The sequence below is a fragment of the Cervus canadensis genome, chromosome 3 (genome assembly GCF_019320065.1).
Source record: "Cervus canadensis isolate Bull #8, Minnesota chromosome 3, ASM1932006v1, whole genome shotgun sequence".
NCBI classification, from domain to species: domain Eukaryota; kingdom Metazoa; phylum Chordata; class Mammalia; order Artiodactyla; family Cervidae; genus Cervus; species Cervus canadensis.
Genome location: NC_057388.1, coordinates 40,891,838 through 40,906,784, shown reverse-complemented (window position 1 = coordinate 40,906,784; position 14,947 = coordinate 40,891,838). Strand labels below are relative to the sequence as shown.

General features: G+C 40.1%; 1 long non-coding RNA gene across 1 annotated transcript; it reads right to left on the bottom strand.

Moving 5' to 3' along the window:
* Nucleotides 1-5,724: 5,724 nt before the first annotated feature.
* On the bottom strand, nucleotides 5,725-7,765 carry LOC122438266. Its single transcript, XR_006268506.1, has 2 exons — nucleotides 6,305-7,765; nucleotides 5,725-6,130 (listed from the first exon to the last, which is right to left on the bottom strand). It is a non-coding gene; the product is annotated as an uncharacterized LOC122438266 (long non-coding RNA).
* Nucleotides 7,766-14,947: the final 7,182 nt, after the last annotated feature.

The window sequence follows — 14,947 nt, the reverse complement described above, 5'->3', positions numbered from 1 at the left end:
TACAAGTATATATGAAGAGATGGTTCCCAAGTCTGAGGTATAGGTTAAACAGAAAGTTGAAAATCATGGGATTAAGAACATAAAACAAAACAAATCAATGTTAAGTGTGGAGTAAATATTGTGAAAACAAACTAAAAAGCTTTTAAGAAAGTGATGAATGGATGTATCTGTCATAATTCTTCACATACCATTATTAAAACAAATTCAATTTTATCCTTAAATAGAAATAACCTAGAAAATGGAAAAAAAAAAACATCTTTTGATGGGTTGCATTTAAAAAGTGAAAATTTTCAGATCAAATATGAAGAAATTTTTTAAGAAAAAAATGGTCTACCTGGGAGCCTTCTTTAGGACCCAGGTTTATCAGAAGAGAGAGAATCCCTGATACTAAGTGTCTCAGCTCCTGAATAAGGATAATTTCCTTGTGTGTGTTTTTTTTTGGGAATGGGGGCAGTGTCGTGGGCAGCTTGTCTGGCTTCTAGAGGTTCAACTGTCATTAAAGACTCCCCATGGACTTCCCTGGGGGTCCAGTGGCTGACACTCTGCTCTCCCACTCCACACACCCAATGCAGGAGGCCAGGGTTTGATCCCTGGCCAGGGAACCAGATCCTGCATGCTGCAACTAAGACCCGGTGCAGGCAAATAAGTACTTAAAAGAAAAAAAAAAAGAACAGGGTATAAAAAGAGACTCCCAGAAACTCCCACCAAGATACATGATTCTCTCCAGATGGTCCCTGTTAATTATCCTTTCTCTTTGTCAAATAGAAACAGTTCCTTCTCTGAAGTAACTTCTGCTATTTGGAGGTCTTGTTGGGCAAAGCAAGTAGAAAACTATTTGCTCTCCAGTTTATACCCTTTACTTCTTTTAAAAAAATTAGAATATAATTGCTTTACAATATTGTGTTCGTTTCTGCAGAAGTGGATCAGCCATATGCCTACATATGTCGCCTCCCTCTTGGACCTCCCTCCAAAAAGACAACCCTCAGAATGGGAGAAAATATTTGCAAATGAAGCAATGGACAAAGGATTCTCCAAAATATACAAACAACTGAGCTGACTTGCCTCTTGAGAAACCTGTATGCAGGTCAGGAAGCAACAGTTAGAACCGGACATGGAACAACAGACTGGTTCCAAATAGGAAAAGGAGTACATCAAGGCTGTATATTGTCACCCTGCTTATTTAACTTATATGCAGAGTACATCATGAGAAACGCTGGGCTGGAGGAAGCACAAGCTGGAATCAAGATTGCTGGGAGAAATATCAATAACCTCAGATAAGCAGATGACACCACCCTTATGGCAGAAAGTGAAGAACTAAAGAGCCTCTTGATGAAAGTGAAAGAGGAAAGCAAAAAACTTGGCTTAAAGCTCAACATTCAGAAAACTAAGATCATGGCATCAGTCCCATCCCTTCATGGTAAAGAGATGGGGAAACAGTGGAAACAGTGTCACACTTTATCTTTTGGGGCTCCAAAATCACTGCAGATGGTGATTGAAGCCATGAAATTAAAAGACGCTTGCTCCTTGGAAGGAAAGTTATAACAGCATACTGAAGAGCAGAGACATTACTTTGCCAACAAAGGTCTGTCTATTAAGGCTATGGTTTTTCCAGTGGTCATGTATGGATGTGAGAGTTGGACTATAAGGAAAACTGAGTGCAGAAGAATTGATGCTTTTGAACTGTGGTGTTGGAGAAGACTCTTGAGAGTCCCTTGGACTGCAAGGAGATCCAACCAGTCCATCCTAAAGATCAGTCCTGAGTGTTCATTGGTAGGACTGATGTTGAAGCTGAAACTCCAATACTTTGGCCACCTGATGCGAAGAGCTGACTCATTTGAAAAGACCCTGATGCTGGGAAAGATTGAGGGCAGGAGGAGAAGGGGATGACGGAGGATGAGATGGCTGGATGGCATCACTGACTCAACGGACATGAGTTTGGGTGGACTCCAGGAGTTGGTGATGGACAGGGAGGCCTGGCGTGCTGTGGTTGATGAGGTCGCAGAGTCGGACACGACTGAGCAACTGAACTGAACTGAACTGATGGAAATCAAAATCAAAGAAAACAATCCACTCAGTCCAAAAATGGATGGAAGACCTAAATAGACATCTGTCTAAAGAAGACACATAGATGGCCAAGAGCCACCTGAAAAGATGCTCAACATCACTAATTACTAGAGAAATGTAAATCAAAACTACAAAGAGATATCACCTTACACTGGTCAGAATGGCCATCACCAAAAAATCTATAAATAATAAATGCTAGAGAGGGCATGGAGAAAAAGCAAGAGTCTTGTACTGTTGGGAATGTAAATTGATACAGCTACCGGGAGTTGGTGATGGACAGGGAAGCTTGGTTTGCTGCAGTCCATGGGGTCGCAAAGAGTCGGACATGACCGAGCAACTGAACTGAACTGACTGTTGGGAACAGCATGGAGGTTCCTTAAAAAACTATAAACAGAACTATTGTATGACACAGCAATCCCACTACTGGGCATATTCCCTGAGAAAATCATAATTCAAAAGAACACATATAAACCCCATTGTACTCTTTACTTCTTAAATACAGAGGGAGATGAAACCAGGAAGTTTGCACCACTTTCTTTTAAAGTTGTTTTACTAGCCTCATGATTTAGTTTTTAACTTAGATGTAGACATTCCAACAGTAGTCTCATTTAAGTGTTATTGTTCCCTCTTTAGGTTTGGCACCTGAATCCCGCACCTATTTGTTCGTTTACTACAATTTTGACACCAATTACAGTGTGTCGGTTCTCTCCCCCTCATCAGTGAATTCTCAGTTACCAGTTGGGTGTCCTACTACTTAATTGAGTTCTGACACTGTCTACCAGGAGATAGCAACAGATCCCACAGGTTAAGGTTCAGTCCCATCAGGACACCGTCTACCTCAGACACCAATCAGAGATCTCAGTGGTTATCTATGCTTCTAACTGACTGGCTATAAACAAAAGGTTCCCACAACCCCTTCCCAGGGTTTGATTAATTTGTTCATAGTACCCACGGAAACATTTTACTACTAGGTCTCTGGTCTATCATGAAAGGATTTAACTCCTTCAAAGAGTGCCAATTCTTTCCTCGCCTTATGCCGGTTCCACAGAACCCACTTACAACACACCTGACAAAAGTTAATGATTAATTAATGCCACGTTCTCACGATTCTCTTAGACATAAATGAGCCTAGATTCAAGTTGTAAAAGTAGGTAGCACCCTCAGGTCTGCAGTATCTTTGAAAATACAAGACCAGCAGCTCTGGTGATAGAATATGCTATCTAGTTTCACAAGGCAAAGTCCTGACAGGACAGTCTGATGAAGCTGTTAACAAGATCAAAAAGGTTCCAGATAGCACTGGAGTGTGGAAGACCAACACTGATCAGTGGTAAAAAAAAAAACCTGGTATCTGTAACATATTTAACTCATGACATCGAGGTTAAGAGTGTTAATATGAATTTCATTGTATTAACTTTTAGTTTTTATTTTATTTGACCACACCTCATGGCTTGCACAGAGAAGGCGACGGCACCCCACTCCAGTACTCTTGCCTGGAAAATCTCATGGATGGAGGAGCCTGGTAGGCTGCAGTCTATGGGGTCGCGAAGAGTCGTACATGACTGAGCGACTTCACTTCCACTTTTCACTTTCATGCATTGGATAAGGAAATGGCAACCCACTCCAGTGTTCTTGCCTGGAGAATCCCAGGGACGGGGGAGCCTGGTGGGCTGCTGTCTATGGGGTCGCAGAGTCGGACACGACTGAAGTGACTTAGCAGCAGCAGCAGCATGGCTTGCAGGATCTTACCCGACCATGAATTGAACCTGGGCAGCCGTCAGTCAAAGTGTGCAGTCCTAACCACTGGACAGCCAGGGAATTCCCTTTGTTCAAAAAAAAAGCTGGAGTACTGAATCTTAATTTCCTATTGGGCCCCATTTCCCCCCTAATCTGGCTTCATTATACTGTTTTGATGTCTTCCTGACAGTAATTTTCTTGTTGCTATTATGTTATTACTATGCTTATTGGATAAATAAATCTTTAGGAACTAGAGAAATGTTTTAATGATTGAAAATCAAAATAAATATATCTTATTATAATTTAGGCAAGCACATTGTTAACTCATTTTTTAAATTAAGACTTTAAATATGAACATGCAGAACTTTCACATGGCTTAACATTCAACAGATACAAGAGAACATACAACAGAAGTTTCCCTTTCATGCTGGTCCTGGCTATTCAGTTCCTCCTCCCAGAGACAGTTAATGCTATCATTTTCTTTGGATCATCTTCCCGGGGACCAAAGTACTTGTTTTAAATTTAATAAAAGGATATAGGAAGAGCCAAAAGGTAATTTAGGAGACTGTTTTCAGTGTTATGCTGTAAACATTTCAAATTTCAGCAAATCCAGAGAGATACACCTGCGTTGTATTTTTCACTACCAAAATGTGGTCAAGACATTCCTGTTCACAAAAGCAGCTGTGCAATACTGGACATTTGGTTTTTAAGTGAACACTCCTGAACAACTGCCTACAATCACTTCATTGGCTCCACTGCTGGGGTATAGCCTGTAGCTAATCTGTTCCACAGCCACAGAGCAAAGAGGGGTCAGATAGGCACTTGTCCTTACAGTTCAGGCCAATACCACACAACAGTAGCCTTTAAAAATGTACAGAAGAAAAATCATCTCATTCACATGGCATGGCAAAGAACTGAGTCTCAACCATGTGCTGGTTCAGATTCAAAGCTTTTGAGAGAAAAAATACAGGCCAAATAATAACCCTGTCTGGTGGTACTTCTCTAGTCTAATTCTATAGCATAAATTCTGGGGTGGAATTTATGAAGATAAAAATTTAAAAAAGAAAAAAAAAGACTGATGTAATAGTTTTATTTCCAATAGCAATATTTACAACAAATGACAAATTATATCCTTAGTAAATATTTAAATTTATTAAACTAGAAATTTTGAATTTCAACTTAAAATTATGTAAGGAAGTGAATAGTTTTTCAAATTCTTTTAGAGACACACACATGCCTGAGGATCACTGTTCTAATCTATAAATACTGGACTCCCAATCATCTCCACCTCTGTGGGCGACTTTCAGTGAGCACTCCATTCTGGGCTTAAAGCAGGAGGTGGGGGCAGGGGGAACGACTGATGGGAGGGTGATGGGAAGGTAGGCAGAATCGAACCAGCAATGAGTATCTGCTGAGGCCTCTGCTCAATGTGGCCTTGTGACTACTCCTGGTGGCTGGAACTGCTGCTATCCTGTCCTTTGTTACCAAACTCACCACCAGGTCAGCAAAGGATGAGGGAGCTCTGAGGATCAGGGGCCTTCAACTCACAACCGAATCATCCCAGGTGACCAGCGCAGTTGAGTTCTGTGTTATGACTGAGAAAGTCAGAGCTTTCTCCCTGTTGTTTCTCCCCCTTCCCCTTTTCCATTGCCTTTAAACGTACTAGAGTGTACCTGGCACTGCTGTGTTCTGCTGACTCCACACACACTTGAAAATGAGTGTTGACTACCAAGTACAGAAATGGCAAAAACTGGTCTGCCAGAGCTGGCAAGAACCTGGCAGAAAGGGTATTTTCCACTCTTGGTGAGCTGTATGTACATTTTCTCCTCAGGTAGATATGGGGGGAACCAAAGATGCTAAGCTTCTTTGTCATCTCACTCTCTCACTTTAAGAAATAATCTCAGACACCACCAGTGACACGATTCATTTCTGCACAGAGTGCCTAGTTTTATTGCCTTTTTCTGAGGGGCTTCTCACACCCTGCTGATTTTAATAACCAGCATTTGTGTCCCATGTTTCACGTCAGTGTCTGAGCCAGTGTCTATGCAGTTGGCCATTTCTCCGCAGCCAGGACTCTAGATATAGCAGACTGTTCTCAGGTCTCTGAAGCTTGCTCTGCAGGCGCTGTTTGCTTAGGTCTTATCTCAGAGTGGTGTTGTTCTACAGGGGCTGTTAGGCCTGGCCTGGCTGCTTTTGGCTCAGTCTATGGGACTGGCTGAAGCTTGGCCCTTCTTGTTCTCTTTTGTCTTCTCATAGTTATAACTTTTGGGGAGTACTTTTTTCTTGAACACACATGAAGTGGTCTTTTTACCTTCTTATATATCTTCACCACCTGTTAAGGCAACGGTGAGCCCAGAGGTCACTGGTTGGGAGAAGGGTGGGTGGAAAGGGTGGGGGACTAAGGAGGAGGTGTGTGCCAGGCTGGGGCAGGATCATCTCGGGGTGGGGGAGGGGCAGAGGGTACAAATGGGACAGAAGAGGAGGCCCTCGGGTAGGGTCATCTCACCTGGCCTCGTGATCCAGGCTGAGAGAGGGCCTTCCTTTTCTTCCACCGCCTGGTGCTTGTAGTTTTTGGCTCCCAAGATTTATCGGTCACTTTTGCCATGCTGAAGCCACTCAGTTGTCTAGCTGTCTGCCAGGGCTGCCCTCTGTATATATACCTCTCCCCAGGACAATGAGGAGTCACACCTGCTCTGCTTTGTTTGGTCATCAGGACACTCCTGACAGCCAATGGTGGCTCTGGGGAGCTGTAACATCATAAAGGACCACTCCTGAGGGATAGAGGTGCTGGGGAGGCCCAGATGCCCTGACTAGAAAAAGTACCCAGTAAAGAGCCGCTCCTCACTGACCTGCTGTCCCTCCTTATCTCTCCATGTTCTGGTTGTACACAAGGCAGAGAGGGTGTTTTCTCTAAGTCATTCCCCGTGGTTCATTCTACCGACTGCCACCCTTTACTGTCACCTAGCATTTGGATATCTTACCTAAAACTAGCAAGATACAGGTATGGCAGCCTGATCTGAAAAACCTATGAATTAGGGAATTGGAGGAAAGTGTTTGAAGCTTGGTGTCCTTCACTGTCAATCCAGACAAGAAGGCTTTGAAATACAGCTCAGGACAAGATGGGTGTGTGTGCATGTGTGTGCACACTAGGGTCACTCATTTCCCCAAAATAAGATTAAAGTTATGAAATAAGATTAAATGAGGTATCTACCTACCTACCTACCTATGTTTATGGGTACTGTAAGTGAATACCTTTGGAGATTGGATAGAAATTCTTGGAATGAAATTAATCTTCAAAGAATCAGGGATTTTTAACTTCAAATTTTGTGATGGCCAATAAGCAGAGATCAGAAATAGAAGCTCCCCTCCAGACGACAGCTTACCTTTCTCCCTATCTGTACCATCCCCTCTACAAACAGCAATAATGACAAATCTATGGACAGAAGGTAGATTAGTGATTGATTACGGCTGGCAGGAGAGTGGGGGAAATAGGAGGTGAATGCTAATGGTATGTGGCTTCTCTGGGGTGATGAAAATGTTCTGCAATTAGATTGTTGGGATGGTTACACAACTTTGTGAGTAGGCTAAAAATCACTGAATTGTTAATATGCTAAAAATCTCTAGAGTATGATTTATTTATATTAAAATATGACTTTAACCACAATTCTGATTCAAATTAGCTGACTGATAATGCATATTTATCTCTTTCCCCTCAAGAGGCCATAACACAATGATAATAAAAATTCGTAAAACCACAACATGAAGAGAATGGTAGAGGTCATACATGCCTGAGAGAGTAAATTTCTAGAAGAAGGAAAACTTGTGGAGACGTTAGCTACTGAAACCAGAGCGCAGGGAACAGTGAGCAGAGAAAAGCAGAGTGTCGGCGAGTGGACAGTCACTCCTTTCTGCAGAACCTGGAAGTATCTCAGTATGTGGTAGTTTAGTCACTAAGTCATGTCCTGCTCTTGTGAACCCATGGACTGGAGCCCTCCAAGCTCCTCTGTCCATAGGATTTCTCAGGCAAGAATACTGGAGTGGGTTGCCATTTCCTTCTCCAGGGGATCTTCCTGACCCAGGGACTGAACCTCTGTCTCTTGCATTGCAGGCAGATTCTTTACCAATTGAGCCAGCAGGGAAGCCCAGTGAAAGGATAAGTACCCAAGAACTCAGAAGGATGATCTTGATACTCCTCTACAAGCTATGCAGATGGTTTAGGAATGCGGGAGGGGGGAGGGACTAGGGCAGTAATCTGGTTTTTAATTATTTTGGTTATTATTATTATTCCAGAAGACGCCTGCCCACCTGGAGCTAGTGTTCCTTTAAGATCCAGGAGAATAAACTGGCAGTTTATAGGAACAGACTGAATTGCCTCATTAAAAAGGCTTTAGTGACTGGCACATCCCAAGACAAAATTTGCCTTCACATGGAAAACTTGGTCTACTGCATCAAATAAATTTATTTTTTAATTTTTTTTGGTCTACTGCATCAAATAAATTTAACTCTTGTTACAGTTTCATTTTCTCTTACAGGTTAAAAGAGGTCCAGGCAGCCATGCCAAATTAGATTTTAAAATTCCAACGAAAGAAATTAGCCTTATTTGTCAAGTTTCTAGAGGGTAAAACTACATACAATGGGTGGGAATAACATGGGGAAAATGTTTGGTTCAGTTAAAAGAAATAACTTCCTAACGATTGGGGGAATTCAAAAGGAGAACAGACTACTCTGTGAGGTAACAAATCTCCATTCATTGAGAACCTATGTGCTGACTGATGTTATATAAAACCACCATTAAGACTCGAAGCTCCACTCAAGGTTATTTTCAGTATATGCTGGGGAAAAGTTTTTGTTTTGTCTTAATGTCCTTCTGAGTTCTCTACCAAGCAATCACTCTTTAGCTTCCCAAAGACTTCTCTGCTAGTACCTAGACTCAACTTTGCTGGTCACCCCCTAGAACCGGGGGTAGAGTGCTCACAATAGAAGCTATCCCCTCACAATCATGCCAGAGGAGGTATGAGAGGGGCAAGCCTTCTTAAAACAAAAAAAAAAAAAAAAGTTTTTTTTAGTTTAAGTTGAATGGTTTTATTGAGCATAACAATATTTAAAAAAAAATTTTCCCTTGTTTGTGCTTCTGTATGTGTGGTAAAATGTCTTCAAAAGGGATATTCTCTGGGAGTAAGTTGCTATAGTGTACTACACAACCAGAATGTTTCTCTGCCTTTTTCCTCCATGGCATTGACTTTTTTTTACAAGACCAAGTCTGTTATCTTGTAGAATAATCTGCAGTTTTAAATTTTCTTTGTGACTTCATTTAAGATGGTCATTTCCTCAATAAGACCTAGGAGAAACTCTGAAATTACTTTCCTCAAGGGCTTGATTAAATTCTCAAAAGATTAACTTCTTTCCAGGCTTGGTCTGGGGGTTCAGGGGCTATGGTAGTTCTAGGGATAAAAAGATAAACCAGATACATTCACTTTGCTAAGATGCTGAAGAAGTAAGATCGGCCCAGTGACCTGGCTCTAACACACATTTAGTGATTTCTATGGTCTATTTTCTCCACCTCTACTGCACTCATGAATCTGGGTTTCCCTTCTTCCATTTTTAATCCCCAGCAAACAATTACTCACGCAGTTGTGAGTGAGGCTTTGTGAAATTACATCCCCCAGTTTTTTTTAAACAGGGTTTGTGAGGTCTAGTCCTTACCTACTTTTTTAACCTCAGCCTGTCCTCATTACATCCTAGGTATACATATATTTATTCAGTCACACACAAATATCTCTGCAGTGCCTATTATTTGATTTAAAATACACTGTTCTATATCATTTTTTTTAAACTTTATTTTCTTTGTTGCTGCACTTGGGCTTTCTCGAGTTGTGGTGAGTGGAGGCTACTCTTTGTTGTCGTGTGCAGCCTTCTCACTGCAGGGGCTTTTCTTGTTGCAGAGCACAGGCTGTAGGCATGTGGGCTCAGCAGTTGTGGTGTGTGGGCTCTAGGGTGTGTGGGTTTCCGTAGTTGAGGCACACAGGCACACGGGCTTAGCTGCTTCGTGGTATGTGGAATCTTCTCAGACCCGGGACTGAATTCATGTCCCCTGCACTGGCAGGCAGATTCTTAACCCACTGCTACACCAGAGAAGTCCTAAAATACACTGTTTTAGACAAAAGAGAAAAATCTTTTCCTCATTGAACTTAATGTCCTTTTGTTCCTTGAACAAGCCCAGCTCCTTCCTGAGCCCATCTCAAGGGCTTTTGCCCAAGTTCTTCCCTGCCTAGAATGCTTTTCTTTTCACTTCCCGTTCCTTTTCTGACTGTTCTATTTAAAATAGTTTCTCTACTTGTGCCGTGGAACTCCATTTGCTTCTTTAATAGCTCATACCAGGGAGTGTGCGCGCGTGTGTGTATAAAAAGGTTTCTTTGTGTGTAATACATCTATTCTGAAAAGCTGGATCACGTTCACCTACTCTGCCAGGCAGAACAGCCTGGCGGGCTATAGTCCGTGGGATAGCAAAAAGAGTCGGACATGACTTAGCGACTAAATAACAAATATACTTAAAGCTTTTCATAATGACTATCAGCATATCATAGGGGTTCAATAAGCACTGGCTAAAAGAATAAATTGTGACTTTATTCCAATTGTGACTTTATCCCAAAGGGGATCTAGGGCTATCCCCTTTCTATATGGTGCTAATTTTTATAACAACGTAAGCATATAAAAAGTATACATAGTTTGAAATATTTATCAGCTTATAGCAATATGATTATAAGTCACGGGTGAGGGAAAAAATAACCAGATACTAAACTGGACAAACAGGTTTTTGAGTCCAAAGGTAGCAAAGGTGTAGTTAAATGAAAAGACAGCAAAACCAAAAATTGTTAAAAGAACTGGGGTAAAAGCAGAGAAAGGGAAGTCTCTTAATGAGAACAGAGGACATTATATCTTTCACCAAGTAGATACAGGTTGCAGACTGCTGTATTGGTCACAAACGAGGGGACCACGTTAGAGATCATAGATAGAGTCTTATATTCCAATTACCCTGTGGGAAAGCAACTTCAGGTATAGGCCCTATGATCATAGGTCAGCAGCATATTTTTTTATTCCTATCACGTAAATTCCTTTTCATCCTGCTAACGTTACACAGTGAATATAAAATATACATTCACAAAATACAGAACTTCCAGGCTAGACATAAGAATCAAAGATTTAAAACATCCAAAGTCGGGCTACCCTGGTGGTCCAGCGGTTAAGAATTCGCCTTGCAATGCAAGGAACAACGGTTCAATCCCTGGCCCGGGAAGATCCCACATGCCAGGAAGCAACTAAGTCCCTGCGTTACAACTACTGAGCCTGCGCTCTAGAGCCCACGCCAGCAACTACTGAAGCCCGTGGGCTTAGAGCCTGTGCTCCCCAACAGGAGAAGTCACCACAATAAGCTCACACACCACAACAAAGAGTAGACCCTGCTCCTAGCAACTAGAGAAAACTCGATAAAACTAGTGCAGCAACAAAGATCCACCACACCCCACCAATCTTAAAAAAAAACAACAAAGGTCTATAATGTATTCTTTGATGGAGTAAACTGCATAATTATTGTATAATGGGCGTTCACATAAGAATTCATGTGAAGAAAGAATTCTTTTAGAAAGTCTGAAAACTACTTGTCTAAAGGACAGTAGAACTATTACAATAATACAGATTTTTAAAAAAAATTAGCATTTCAAAGTGCTATTGTTGATTTGCATAAATAAGGCCAAAAATTATCAAATATTCCATGTCCCATAAAGACCTAAAATGCCCCAAATATAATATACATAATATACTTTGTACTGACATACCATTAATCAACGTATTGCTGACTTTCGGATCTTGCTGACCTATAAACAGGCTTCAAATGCATAATTTGAATTTAGGGTATCATTCCTGACCTTAAAAACTGTGTTTTGGAACCTCAGGCAAGTGACTAACATATGTCATATATCAAAAGGACTGGTTGTCCTTAATACTTGAAGATTATGTAGCTAGAATAAGGCATATTTTACCTGTAGTACTCCTTGCAATTATGATATACTATTAAACTCTTCACAGTTATGACTTCTTTTGGTAGGATCCTGTTTCTGATTTTAGTTCCACTTCTGCCTAATGGGATTAAATACTTTTCTTAAATGTAATTTTTTCCCCTAAAACTGCTGCAAAATTATCACCCTATCTGTTCTGAGCTACAGGTTAAGTATTTCCTAATTCCTTCTGCCTTTAACATAAACTATACCAAACACAAATGAAAAAAAGTTATTTACAAAGTTTAATGTTTTATAGAAGTAAAGTACTGGAAGTCAATAAATGAATCCAACATAAGTAAATTATTGAATCCTGAGACTGAATAATTATAGGGCATAAGTAATTTGAAATCTTAAATATAAACCAACTCTTCTATTGCTTCTCATAATCTAATTAAGGCCTCTAAACTTTTTTAAAATAAATTTTTATTGGAGGACAGTTGTTTCACAGTGTCAGTTTCTGCTGTCCAGCAAAGTGAATCAGCTACATGTATATGTATATCCACCCTTTTTTGGATTTCCTTCCAATTTACTGCACCACAGAGAACACTGAGAAAGTTCTATATAGTAAGTTGTTATTAGTTATCTGTTTCACACGCAGTAGTGTATAGAGCCTCTTAACTTTCTGATACATAGCATGTACGCATGTTCTAGGGTTGCTGTAACAAAGTGAATTAGGGGCCCACTCTATTCTAATATGGAGGCTTCCCTGGTGGCTCATATGGTAAAGAATCTGCCGGCGATGCAGGAGACTCGGGTTCAATCCCTGGGTAGGGAAGATTCCCTGGAGAAGGCAATGCCCATCCACACTAGTATTCTTGCCTGGAGAATTCCATGGACAGAGAAGCGTGACTGGACACAGTCCACAGGGTTGCAAAGTCGCACGACTGAGTAACTAACACTAACACTACTCTAATATGACCTCATCTTGATCAGTTACATCAGTAATGACTCTATTTTCAATTGAGGTCACATTCTGAAATACTAGAGGTTAGGATTTCAATATAAAATCTGTGTGTGTGTGTGGGGAGGGACACAATTCAGCCTCTAATACACTGTAATACATATATATTTATTTATTTAGAAATTGTTTACATTCAGTACTGCAGTAAGAATTATATACACTGTAGTCCCTATACAGTTAGAAAATTTAAAAAGACAAGACAAAGATAAAATATACATATTAGTAGTAGTATTTCCTTTATGAACCCTAACATGTTGTGTTGCACATTCTGTGGACTATACACAGCTCACCAATTACAAGGACAGTATCATCGTGGCTTGGTACATCCTACCTTCTAACATCTTCCCTTTGCTTACTTAGCCTGCCTCTTCTGTCACCTACCACATACCCGGCATTCCAACCAATCTGAAGTATTTGCATGAGCTAGGCCCTTTCTCTGTTCAACAACTCTGCACACGCTGTTTCCTATTGTTGAAATATGCTCATTCTCTTCACTTCACATGAACACATAGTGAACTCCCAATCATTTTCTGAAATTCAGCTCAAATGTCATCTCTGGAAAGCTTTCACAGACTGTTCTGGGCAGCACAAAGCACTTTTTCAGGGAACGTTGTTCAAATCTCTGCTATTGTAAATTTCTATTTAATATACATGTAACACACACACACACATGTATTTAGATTGAACTGATATTTGAACATTTTGACCTAAAAAAAAGATGCAATTTCATGTGGTTCAACTTAATACTTGACAACAAATCCACTGAGAGTATGGACTGTATTTTTCATTTTTATATTTCCAGTGACTATAATGGATTTTGACAAAAGCATATATATCCTTAGTACATGCTTCTCGAAATTAAGGAAAGGCTTATACACACCTTCCATTTTCAGATTTTCCTGTTCAAGAATGGGTAGATATTGACTTGATCCTTCCTATATATTTCATTGGCTTTATTTAGTTTAACAGTATTTTAAATTACTTCCCCTTGCTTTTGTACCTCTGTATATGGAGAAATCTCTTCAAAAGAGACACTCATTTTTTAAAAAACAGAAGAAGCTATATAAGTTTTGTTTGCAACCAAAATAAAAACATTTCACAACTTTACTGTTTTACTTACAAAATATTTTTATGCTTTTGAAAAAAAATTAATTAATCATAAAAAGGAATATAAACAGGAGAGCTAAATAAAGATATCAGTTGTATAAAGTAAGTGTGGTATTTTAAACCCAACAATATTTTAGTAAAAGCTAATACAAATCTAATTTTAGAATGTCAAATTTTTCATAATATTATTTGGTTTGTAGAAAAACTGTGATAACTGAAATAGCATTTAAGTATTACATGGAGAGTTAAAAGGCAAGGTATGGAGAAGTGTTCAGCTACAGTTAGGAAGCAAGACATGGTGAAGCCTGGGAGAAACTAGCAGGAAGTGAGACACAGTTAGATGAACATTTTCCATGCTTCCTCATTAAGCACTTAAGTTAACAAAATGCACGCAGTGAGTCTTCAGCATGCCAAGGCAGTCAAGAGCAACACAGTTCAGAGTCTGGCTCTCATCCACTGTAGAGACTCTTCTCCTTTTATGGCACTTCATGTTCCTTATACTCAAATTACAAAAAACTTGTTGCAGAGAAAACCACATTAAACATGTCATTATTTCATGTCTTCTAAATGCTCTTTCCTCAGCCTCAAGTCTTTTTCCATCTTCCTGCCTTCTAGTTTTTAAAAATTCAGCTCAAATATCATCATCTCTGGGATTTTCTCCCTCACTTCTCCAGCTAGAGTTGATGATCTGTCTTCTGCATTTTCTGTATCTAGTGCATGCCATCATTGCATTATTTTAACCACAGTGTGATAACTTAACTGTTGACATCTATTTTCTCAATTATATTATCACACAGTAAGAAATGAAGTGAGAGTCTGGAATAACAAAGCACTGATGAAAAGCTTATTTGGAAACAGAAATTGTGACTACAGAGTGAAGTCTGCCTTGTCTATTGCTATATTCCTAGCATTTAAGTCTACTGCTTGGTACCATGTGGGTGCTTTGGAGGTCCTAGCAGGGGACTGTAACTACTCACATACCCCTGACCAAAGAACGGTCCTCCTTACTAGGGAAGGTTGTCCTCCT